Source organism: Carcharodon carcharias, chromosome 19, assembly GCF_017639515.1.
Source record: "Carcharodon carcharias isolate sCarCar2 chromosome 19, sCarCar2.pri, whole genome shotgun sequence".
NCBI lineage: Eukaryota > Metazoa > Chordata > Chondrichthyes > Lamniformes > Lamnidae > Carcharodon > Carcharodon carcharias.
The window spans coordinates 96,015,568-96,026,433 of record NC_054485.1 but is presented as its reverse complement, the minus strand read 5'-3'; the positions used below and the strand labels follow the sequence as shown (position 1 = coordinate 96,026,433).

General features: G+C 45.9%; 1 non-coding gene across 1 annotated transcript; it reads left to right on the top strand.

Annotated features, from left to right (window-relative positions):
- Positions 1-9,893: 9,893 nt before the first annotated feature.
- On the top strand, positions 9,894-10,055 carry LOC121292060. Its single transcript, XR_005946180.1, has one exon. It is a non-coding gene; the product is annotated as a U1 spliceosomal RNA (small nuclear RNA).
- Positions 10,056-10,866: the final 811 nt, after the last annotated feature.

Below are 10,866 nucleotides of genomic sequence, written 5' to 3'. Positions count from 1 at the left end.
TTGATACTGCGCTCAGTACAGCCGCGCCCCCTCCCCAACCCCCGCTGACGCTGTCTTATCCTCAAATCACAGCCGCGCTTCTTCCCGCCCTCTCTCTCTCTCGGGCCGCTCCCGCTCTGACCTTGGGCATGGAGGTCAGCGCGCGGGGGGTCCTCGCCCTCTGGCTGGAGCTTTTCCTCCCGACCGGCTGCTTTCCCCCTTCAGCTGCCCGGAACCGCCTAATGGGTGCTCATCTAACTCCTCCTTTCATAGGAGGGCAACAGTTCCTCGTGGGATGTCCAGTTTGACTCCATTCCATGGCCTCCTGAGAGTTTGGACCAAGGCTGGAATGAGGTCTGGAGCCGAATGGTCCTGGAGGAACCCGAACTGAACATCTCCCCGAGCCGGAGCAAAGAGCTGGATTCCAGAGGTGGAGTGAGAGTGACTGCCCTGAACATCAAGGCAGCATTTCACCCAGTGTGGCATCAAGGAGCCCCAGCAAAACTAAACTCAATGGCAAAACTCTCCACGGGCTGGAGTCAGACCCAGCACAAAGGAAGATGTTTGACCCCCAACAACTACAATCATCTCAGCCTAATCTAAACTTTCCAGCGATGCTCACAACCCATCAACGTGACATTTATTATTCATGTTTGAGATGTGGGTGTCACTGGCTGAATGAATTCATTGCCCATCATCCCTAACTGCCCTTAGGAGCTGAGTGGTTTGTTGTTGGTCTGGAGTCACATGGAGGAGGTCTGGAGACTGGATAAGGTGTGTTTTTAAACACATTGATAATGGTTTCATGGTCATCATTGAACTTTTAGTTCCTAATTTTTATTGAATTTGAATTTCACCCTCTGCTGTGATGGGATTTGAACTTGGGTCCCCCAGATCAGTAATCCTGGGAATTTGAAGGACTCATTAATCCTGGGAATTTGATGGACTGGCTCAGTGACAATACCACTACATCACTGCCTCCGTCCCCAAACCCCTGATGTTATGAGCCTTCATAAGATTCGGTGTCAATGTTGAGAATTCACAGGTCCACCCTTTCCCTCTTTTTGCCACTGTGCTATCATCTCGGGTGTGGTTGTCCTGCCTTTGGGACAGGACATGACTGGGGTGGGGGGGGGGGGAGGGGGGGGAGACATTGATTGTGGAGTCTGGGTCATTGGCTGTAAGGTGTGACTCAGTAAGTTTGAATGTGTAAGGCAGTCTCTGACTAATCTGTGGATAATTCTCACAGTTTATGGACAACTTTCCAGATGTTTCTCAGCAGAACTTTGAAGAGTCGATTGGGCAGATCATGCTTTTATTATATCCCATGTCTTGCTCAAGGCCAGGCAATCCAACCAGTTTTATTCTTATTTTTCTGCAGCAGTTTATTTTCCTGAATGGTTTGCTGGGGCAGTTCAGAGTCAACCACAATGCTGCAGGTATGAAGTCACATGTAGACCAGACCACGATTTCTTCCCTTGTGAACCAGATGTGTCTTTACTATAATCCATTGGTTTCATGATGACCATTACTGAGGCTAGCTTTATATTCCAGAATATTTTATTAATTTAAATTCTATGGTGTCATGCTGGGAATTGAACTCATGTTTACGAAGCCTTATTCCAGAGCTCTGGATTACTACTCCAGGAACATGACCATTATGCTGCTTGTTCTAGATACAGGTGAACCATCCTCCCAGCATCTACCGTGTGTCAAGCCCCTTAAGAATATTATGTGTTCCAATGTGATTATTTCCCATTCATTTAAACTTTGGGGAAAATAGGCACAGTCTATCCATTCTCTTCTCATAGAAGAATCTCCTCAGAAATCAGCCTATGAGCCTTCATTGCACTAAGTCAAATGTATCCTTCCTTCAGTAAGGAGAGCAAAGCAGTACACCCAGTTCTCCAGGTATGCTGTCACTGAGGAACTATGCATTTGCAGAGACTTCTTTACACACAGATTCACAGAATCACACAGTGCAGAAGATGCCCTTCAGCCCATCGAGTCTGCACCGACACATGAGAAACACCTGACCTACCTACCTAACCCCATTTACCAGCACTTAGCCTATAGCCTTGAATGTTATGACGTGCCAAGTGCTCATCCAGGTATGTTTTAAAGGATGTGAGGCAACATGCCTCCATGACCCTCCCAGGCAGCGCATTCCAGACCGTCACCACCCTTTGCGTAAAAAGGTTTTTCCTCACATCCCCCCTAAAACACTTGCCCCTCACCTTGAACTTCTGTCCCCTCGTGACTGTTCCTACAACTAAGGGGAACAGCTGTTCCCTATCCACCCTGTCCATGCACCTCAAAATTTTGTACACCTCGATCAGGTCGCCCCTCAGTCTTCCCTGCTCCAAAAAAACAACCCAAGTCTGTCCAACCTCTCTTCATAACTTAAATGTTTCATCCCAGGAAACATCCTGGTGAATCTCCTCTGCGCCCTCCCCAGTGCAATCACATGCTTCCTACAATGTGGTGACCAGAACTGCACACAGTACTCCAGCTGTGGCCTCAACAAGGTTCTTTTCAACTCCAACATGACCTCCCTACTTTTGTAATCTATGCCTCGATTGATAAAGGCAAGTGTCCCATATGCCTTTTTCACCACCACACTAACATGCCCCTCTGCATTCAGGGATCTACAGACACAGATGCCAAAGTCCCTTTGTTCCTCAGAACTTCCTAGTGTCATGCCATTCATTGAATACTTCCTTATAAAGTTACTCCTTCTAAAGTGTATCACCCCCCACTTTTCAGGTTAAATTCCATCTGCCACTTATCTGCCCATTTGACCATCCTATCTATATCTTCCTTTAGCCCAAGACACTCAACATCACTGTTAACCAACAAGCCAATCTTTCTGTCATCCGCAAACTTACTAATCCAACTTCCCACATAGTCCATCTATGTCATTTATATAAAAGACGAATAATAGGGGACACAGCACAGATCCCTGTGGTACGCCACTGGACACTGTCTTCCAGTCACTAAAGCAGCCTTCTGTCATCACTCTCTGTCTCCTACAACTAAGCCAATTTTGAATCCACCTTATCAAATTACCCCATATCCCATGTGAATTTGCCTTCTTTAAAAGTCTCCCATGTGTGACCCTGTCAAAGGCTTTGCTGAAATCCATATAAACTACACCAACTGCACCACACTTGTGTACACACCTGGTCACCTCCTCAAAAAATTGAATCTAATTTGTTAGGCATGACCTCCCTCTGACAAAGCCATGCTGGCTATCCCTGATCAAACCGTGCCTCTCCAAGTGGAGATAGATTCTCTCCTTCAGAATTTTCTCCAATAGTTTCCCTACCACTGACGTGAGACTCACTGGTCTGTAGTTCCCTGGCTTATCTCTACAACCCTTGTTAAATAGCGGAACCACATTAGCTGTTCTCCAGTCATCTGGCACCCCGTGGCCAGAGAGGAATTAAACATTTGGGTCAGAACCCCTGCAATCTCCTCCCTTGCCTCCCTCAGCAATCTGGGACATAAATCACCTATTTATTCGTTCACTTTTAAGCCTGCCAACAGCTCCAATCCCTTGTCACTCTTTATATCAATTTGCTCAAGAACCTCGCATTCTCTCTCCCCGAGTTCCGTACCTTCATCCTCATTCTCATATAGCCCAATCCTTCTGTAACAGAAATAAATACATTAGTTAACAGTGAACACAAAACAAGGAGTTAGAAATAAGAACACACTTTAGATGGATGTCACGGCTTTCGTAATCGATGTTCAAAAGTTATTGGCCCCATAGGATCGATCCTCTGCTGAATTAAACGAGGTCCGGAGAGAGTGTTGAGCCTCACACATTTTGCCCCACCGACTGCAACTCATTGCAATATTCACCCAGAATAACCGACAAACCAGGACTGCAGCAGATTGGAGTTTACTTTCCCAAAGCAGAGTTTTGTTGCAGAGAGGGATCCTGTTTATTTCCTGTGTTTAAGGAATATATTCAAGCCTAAGGTAGGCAGATTTAAGTCTCTCAGCGGATACAGGAAGCATGTGGGGGAAGTGGACTTGAAGCCGAAGATCAGTCACGATTGTAATGAATGGTGGAGCAGGCTCGATGAGCTGTATGGTTTACTCCTGCTCCAATTTCTTATGTTCTACATGTGGCACCCTATCAAATGCCTTTTGCAAATTCAAGTACGCCACATTCACAGATTCCCCTTTACCCACCTTGCTTGTTACTTCCTCAAAGAACTTCAATAAATTATACAGACATGATGTCTCTTTCCCAAAAACCATGTTGACTCTGCCTGATATTATGATTTTCTAAATGTCCTGCTGGTTCTGAATCAGGAATCAGGCCTCGTAATGGGATCGCTTTACTCAAAGAGATGTTTCCAATTCGAGAAAGCAGGAACACAGGAACACAAGAACACAGGAATACAAGGTGGCAAGAATTAGGAGCAGGAGTAGGCCAGCTGGGCCCCCCAGTCTGCTCTGCCATTCAATAAGGTCACACCTGATCTGATTGAGGCCTCAACTCCACGTCCCTGTCTGCCTGCATAACCCTTGACTCCCTTGTTCAAAAACCTAACTCAGCCTTTAATATATTCAATGACCCAGCCACCACTGCTCTTTGGGGAAGAGAATTCCACATACCAACAACCCTCTGAGAGAAAAACTTTCTCCTTATCTCAGTCTTAAATGGGAGACCCCTAATTTTAAACTGTGCCCCCTAATTCTAGACTTCCCGACAAGGGGAAACATCATATCAGCATCTGCTCTGTGAACTCCCCTTAGGATCTTTTACACTTCAATAAAATCACCTCTCTTTCTTCAAAATTCCAATGGGTACAGGCTGAACTTGCTCAACCTTCCTCATAAGCTAACCCCTTCAACCCAGGAATCAGTTGCATGAATCTTCTCTGCACTGCTTCTAATGCAATTATATCCTTTCTTAAGGAGACGAAAACTGTATACTATACTCCAGGTCTGATCTCACTAAGGCCCTGTACAGCCATAGCAACACTTCTCCCTCATAATAAACACCAACATCCCATTTGCCTTCCAAATCACTTGCTGTACCTGCTTACTAACTTTTGGTGATTCATGTAGCAGGACACTGTCTGTATAATAGACTTCTGCAGCCTCTCTCCATCTAAATAACCTATTGATTTTTTATTTTTCCTGCCAAAGTAGACTAGTTCACATTTTCCCACATTATACTCCAGCCACCAATCTTTTTGCCGACTCACTTAACCTATAAAAATCCCATTGTAAGCTCTGGCCCCTACACCATGAGCTCTTATTTTGTATAGCAACCTTTGATGTTGGCACCCTATCAAATGCCTTTTGCAAATTCAAGTACACACATTCACAGGTTCCTCTTTACCCACCTTGCTTGTTACTTCCTCAAAGGACTTCAATAAATTATACAGACATGATGTCCCTTTCCCAAAAACAATGTTGACTCTGCCTGATCGTATTATGATTTTCTAAATGTCTTGCAGTTACCTCCTTAATAATGGCTTCTAATGTTTTCCCTGTGTCAGATGTTAGGATAACTGGCCTGTAGTTTCCTGCTTTCTAGCTCCCCCCTTTCTTGAATGGAGGTGTTAATTTGTGATTTTCCAATCTGCTGGGACCATTCCAAAAATCTAAGGAATTTTGGAAGATCACAACCAATGCATCTACAATCTCTGCAGCCACTTATTTTAATGCCCTAAGACATATATCATCAGGTCCAGGGCACATGTCCTCTCCACAGAATAAAAAGGAACCCTACATTTATTGGAGTACCCGCATCAGCGATTAATGTTTACAGAGGGAAGGAAATTATGTTAATGCAGTGATTTCAAGTCGCTGCAGAAAGATGATTAACATTTGCAACTACATTGATGTCCTACATTGTTCAACTTGTTTGAAATGCTGGGCACTTCATACAAGATATATTCCTTGCGCTTGGTAACTGCCAACAGACATTAATATGTCCAAATGGGTGATCATAGTTTATTGTTGTGCCATCACACTAATGTTCAGTAATCACCCAATCCACCCAACATCCCCTCAGAAATCAGTCTGTACACAGGACTACATTTAACTCAGTATTATAAAAACAAAAAAACTGCAGATGCTGGAAATCCAAAACAAAAACAAAAACAGAATTACCTGGAAAAACTCAGCAGGTCTGGCAGCATCGGCGGAGAAGAAAAGAGTTGACGTTTTGAGTCCTCATGACCCTTCGACAGAACTTGAGTTCGAGTGCAAGAAAGAGTTGAAATATAAGCTGGTTTAAGGTGTGTGTGTGGGGCGCGGAGAGAGAGAGAGAGAGGTGGAGGGGGGGTGTGGTTGTAGGGACAAACAAGCAGTGAAGAAGCAGATCATCAAAAGATGTCAACAACAATGGTACAGAAGAACACATAGGTGTTAAAGTTAAAGTTGGTGATATTATTTAAACGAATGTTTAACTAATTAAACTTAAACTAATTAAGAATGGATGGTAGGGCACTCAAGGTATAGCTCTAGTGGGGGTGTTTTTTTTTTAAATAATGGCAATAGGTGGGAAAAGGAAAATCTTTATAATTTATTGGAAAAAAAAGGAAGGGGGAAACAGAAAGGGGGTGGGGATGGGGGAGGGAACTCATGACCTAAAGTTGTTGAATTCAATATTCAGTCCGGAAGGCTGTAAAGTGCCTAGTCGGAAGATGAGATGTTGTTCCTCCAGTTTGCGTTGGGCTTCACTGGAACAATGCAGCAAGCCAAGGACAGACATGTGGGCAAGAGAGCAGGGTGGAGTGTTAAAATGGCAAGCGACAGGGAGGTTTGGGTCATTCTTGCGGACAGACCACAGGTGTTCTGCAAAGCGGTCGCCCAGTTTACGTTTGGTCTCTCCAATGTAGAGGAGACCACATTGGGAGCAACAAATGCAGTAGACTAAGTTGGGGGAAATGCAAGTGAAATGCTGCTTCACTTGAAAGGAGTGTTTGGGTCCTTGGACGGTGAGGAGAGAGGAAGTGAAGGGGCAGGTGTTGCATCTTTTGCGTGGGCATGGGGTGGTGCCATAGGAGGGGGTTGAGGAGTAGGGGGTGATGGAGGAGTGGACCAGGGTGTCCCGGACGGAGTGATCCCTATGGAATGCCGATAGGGTGGGTGAAGGGAAGATGTGTTTGGTGGTGGCATCATGCTGGAGTTGGCGGAAATGGCGGAGGATGATCCTTTGAATGCGGAGGCTGGTGGGGTGATAAGTGAGGACAAGGGGGACCCTATCATGTTTCTGGGAGGGAGGAGAAGGCGTGAGGGCGGATCCGCACAGCTCCCTTCCACAACTCTTTCTCCAGTACATCGATGATTACTTCGGTGCTGCTTCATGCTCTCGTCGGGACTTGGAAAAATTTATTAATTTTGCTTCCAATCTCCACCCCTTCATCATTTTCACGTGGGCCATCTCTGACACTTCCCTTCCCTTCCTTGACCTCTCAATCTCTGGTGATAGACTGTCCACCAATATCCATTACAAACCCACCGACTCCCACAGCTATCTCGACTACAGCTCCTCACACCCCGCTTCCTGTAAGGACTTCATCCCATTCTCTCAGTTCCTTCGCCTCCGTCGCATCTGTTCCGATGATGCTACCTTCAAAAACAGTTCCTCTGACATGTCCTCCTTCTTCCTTAACCGAGGTTTTCCACCCACGGTCGTTGACAGGGCCCTCAACCGTGTCCGGCCCATCTCCCGCGCATATGCCCTCACGCCTTCTCCTCCCTCCCAGAAACATGATACGGTCCCCCTTGTCCTCACTTATCACCCCACCAGCCTCCGCATTCAAAGGATCATCCTCCGCCATTTCCGCCAACTCCAGCATGATGCCACCACCAAACACATCTTCCCTTCACCCCCCTTATCGGCATTCCGTAGGGATCACTCCCTCTGGGACACCCTGGTCCACTCCTCCATCACCCCCTACTCCTCAACCCCCTCCTATGGCACCACCCCATGCCCACGCAAAAGATGCAACACCTGCCCCTTCACTTCCTCTCTCCTCACCATCCAAAGACCCAAGCACTCCTTTCAAGTGAAGCAGCATTTCACTTTCATTTCCCCCAACTTAGTCTACTGCATTCGTTGCTCCCAATGTGGTCTCCTCTACATTGGAGAGACCAAACGTAAACTGGGTGACTGCTTTGCAGAACACCTGCGGTCTGTCCGCAAGAATGACCCAAACCTCCCTGTCGCTTGCCATTTTAACACTCCACCCTGCTCTCTTGCCCACATGTCTGTCCTTGGCTTGCTGCATTGTTCCAGTGAAGCCCAACGCAAACTGGAGGAACAACATCTCATCTTCCGACTAGGCACTTTACAGCCTTCCGGACTGAATATTGAATTCAACAACTTTAGGTCGTGAGTTCCCTCCCCCATCCCCACCCCCTTTCTGTTTCCCCCTTCCTTTTTTTTCCAATAAATTATAAAGATTTTCCTTTTCCCACCTATTTCCATTATTTTTTTTAAAAAACACCCCCACTAGAGCTATACCTTGAGTGCCCTACCATCCATTCTTAATTAGCACATTCGTTTAGATAATATCACCACCTTTAACTTTAACATCTATGTGTTCTTCTGTACCATTGTTGTTGACATCTTTTGATGATCTGCTTCTATCACTGCTTGTTTGTCCCTACAACCACACAGCCCCTCCACCTCTCTCTCTCTCTCTCTCCGCGCCCCACACACACACCTTAAACCAGCTTATATTTCAACTCTTTCTTGCACTCAAACTCAAGTTCTGTCGAAGAGTCATGAGGACTCAAAACGTCAACTCTTTTCTTCTCTGCCGATGCTGCCAGACCTGCTGAGTTTTTCCAGGTAATTCTGTTTTTGTTTTTGTAACTCAGTATTATGTTGCATGTTACTCTGTCACGAGTTCAGTTGTGCTGCACTTCCTACTTTCCCAATCTGTTAGAGAAGCAGATTATTATTGAGAATGTGTTACGCCTACTGCTGTTCCAGTTACTCACTTTGGCACAACATGCAAAGCCCAGGGAAATATCCAACAAGTAGTTTGACAGTGCCATTACACCTGTCCCTCATGGAAAAATTTATGCAGAGAAACACCTTTGACCACAAGTCCATCAGGCAGTGGTCGGCACATAATGTCTTAGAGGGCCTAAGGGAAAAGGAGAGGGTGGACCCGGTGGGATGGTTCCCCGAGCAGACTGACAAAGTCATTTGGCAGAATGCCTCATCGCCAGAACTTTCCAACAAGCACTAAGATGTAGCTTGGCTGGTGGTGAGAAAAGCCCTCCCTGTCAGATCCTTCCTACACGCCAGGAGTCTCAACCCCTCTGCACCTTGCCCTTGATGTGGCTGCGGTGGGGAAGAGACCGTTGTTCACCTCCTTGTAGATTGTGCCTTTGCAAAGAAGGTCTGGAGAGAGATGCAGTGGTTTCTGTCAAGGTTCGTCCCGAGCAGTTCTGGTACATAGGACTCTGCTCTATGGGCTGTTCCCAGGGACACACACCGAGACAAACATCAACTGCAGCTGGAGGATCATCAACTCGGTGAAAGACGCTCTTTGGTCTGCCTGTAACTTGTTGGTCTTCCAGCGCAAAGAGTTGTCCCCGACCGAGTTGTTGCACTCTGGCACATTCCAAAGTCCAGGACTACATGCTGAGGGACGCACTAAAGCTTGGGGCAGCCGCCACAAAGGCACAATGGGGAAGGGTCGCTGCCTAAGACCTTTCTGCCGTAGTGCACCGAGGGACTGGGAACTGTAAAGAGCCCCTCGGATGTACAGCTCAAAATGAATGTCTGCCAATGATTGTAATATTCATTGTTTGTACTGATACACCTTGTGATTCATGTTGTAAAAGTTAAAGCTGATTGTATTTTTGTGATGGTGATTTTGAAATGGTTTGAAATGTTTTTGAAGATTTATGAATAAAGTATATTTTTGCAAAAAAAAATACCATGATCATGAAGGTAGTTCTTCCAGGACGAGGCTAGCCCATTGCACTTCGGGTGTGCTAACGCCTGCGATGTCCCCAAGTGTGGGATACTCGACTGCAAAATTTGTGATAGTGGGGGACTGGGTTCTCGCTCTTCCCGTGATTTACAATTCAAAAAATAGACTTTAACTCTTTCTTCAACAGAGTTCTTTATTATACCTTATCCAATACAAGCAAAAGCCACAAAGTACTCTTTCCAAATCTAGACTCATTTGTTTTCCCTCCCGCAACTATCCAGCCCCCATTCTTTTCCTCCCTGCGATTATCAACAGGCGATTATTCCATCTCCGCATCATTTTATCGCTGCCATTGTTTTGTGGCCGCCAATTTCCACGCACCATTTTTAACCCCGCATTTGCCCACTCCAATCTTCTCTCTCAAACCCCCATATAATACCCAACCCACCATCAAAACAGTCCCTGCACTCCTTCCAGCACCGCCCTCCACCTCCCAACCCACCCGTATCTCTCTGGACTTCTGTATAATATCATCAGTCAGCTATTCATTCATTTACGTTCACCATTTAAAACATGCAGCTGCGAACCCTCACTATTTCAAACATGTACAAGCACCCTGTCCCCATGTTCATTTTAATTACCCCCCCCCCTCCGAAATTAACAGCAGCCTCCCACTCCCTCTGTATAATCTCCCCCTTTAACAGCCTCCTCTGTGATTCCTACCTTCTCAAACTCCTGCCCCTCTATCCCCATGTGTAAAGTCTTTCCCTGCCCATTCTGAAGCAGTTCACTTACCCTGCTGTGGGTTTATCTCATAAACAGGCTTTCCATTCACTTGCCATTATTTCTTCAAGACTTCAATAGCGCAAAGTGAAGAAATAAACAGAGAAGGAAAGCTGGAGAGAGACAGAAAGAAATCTAAACCCAGAACCTCCGTAAAATGAATAGAAAATGA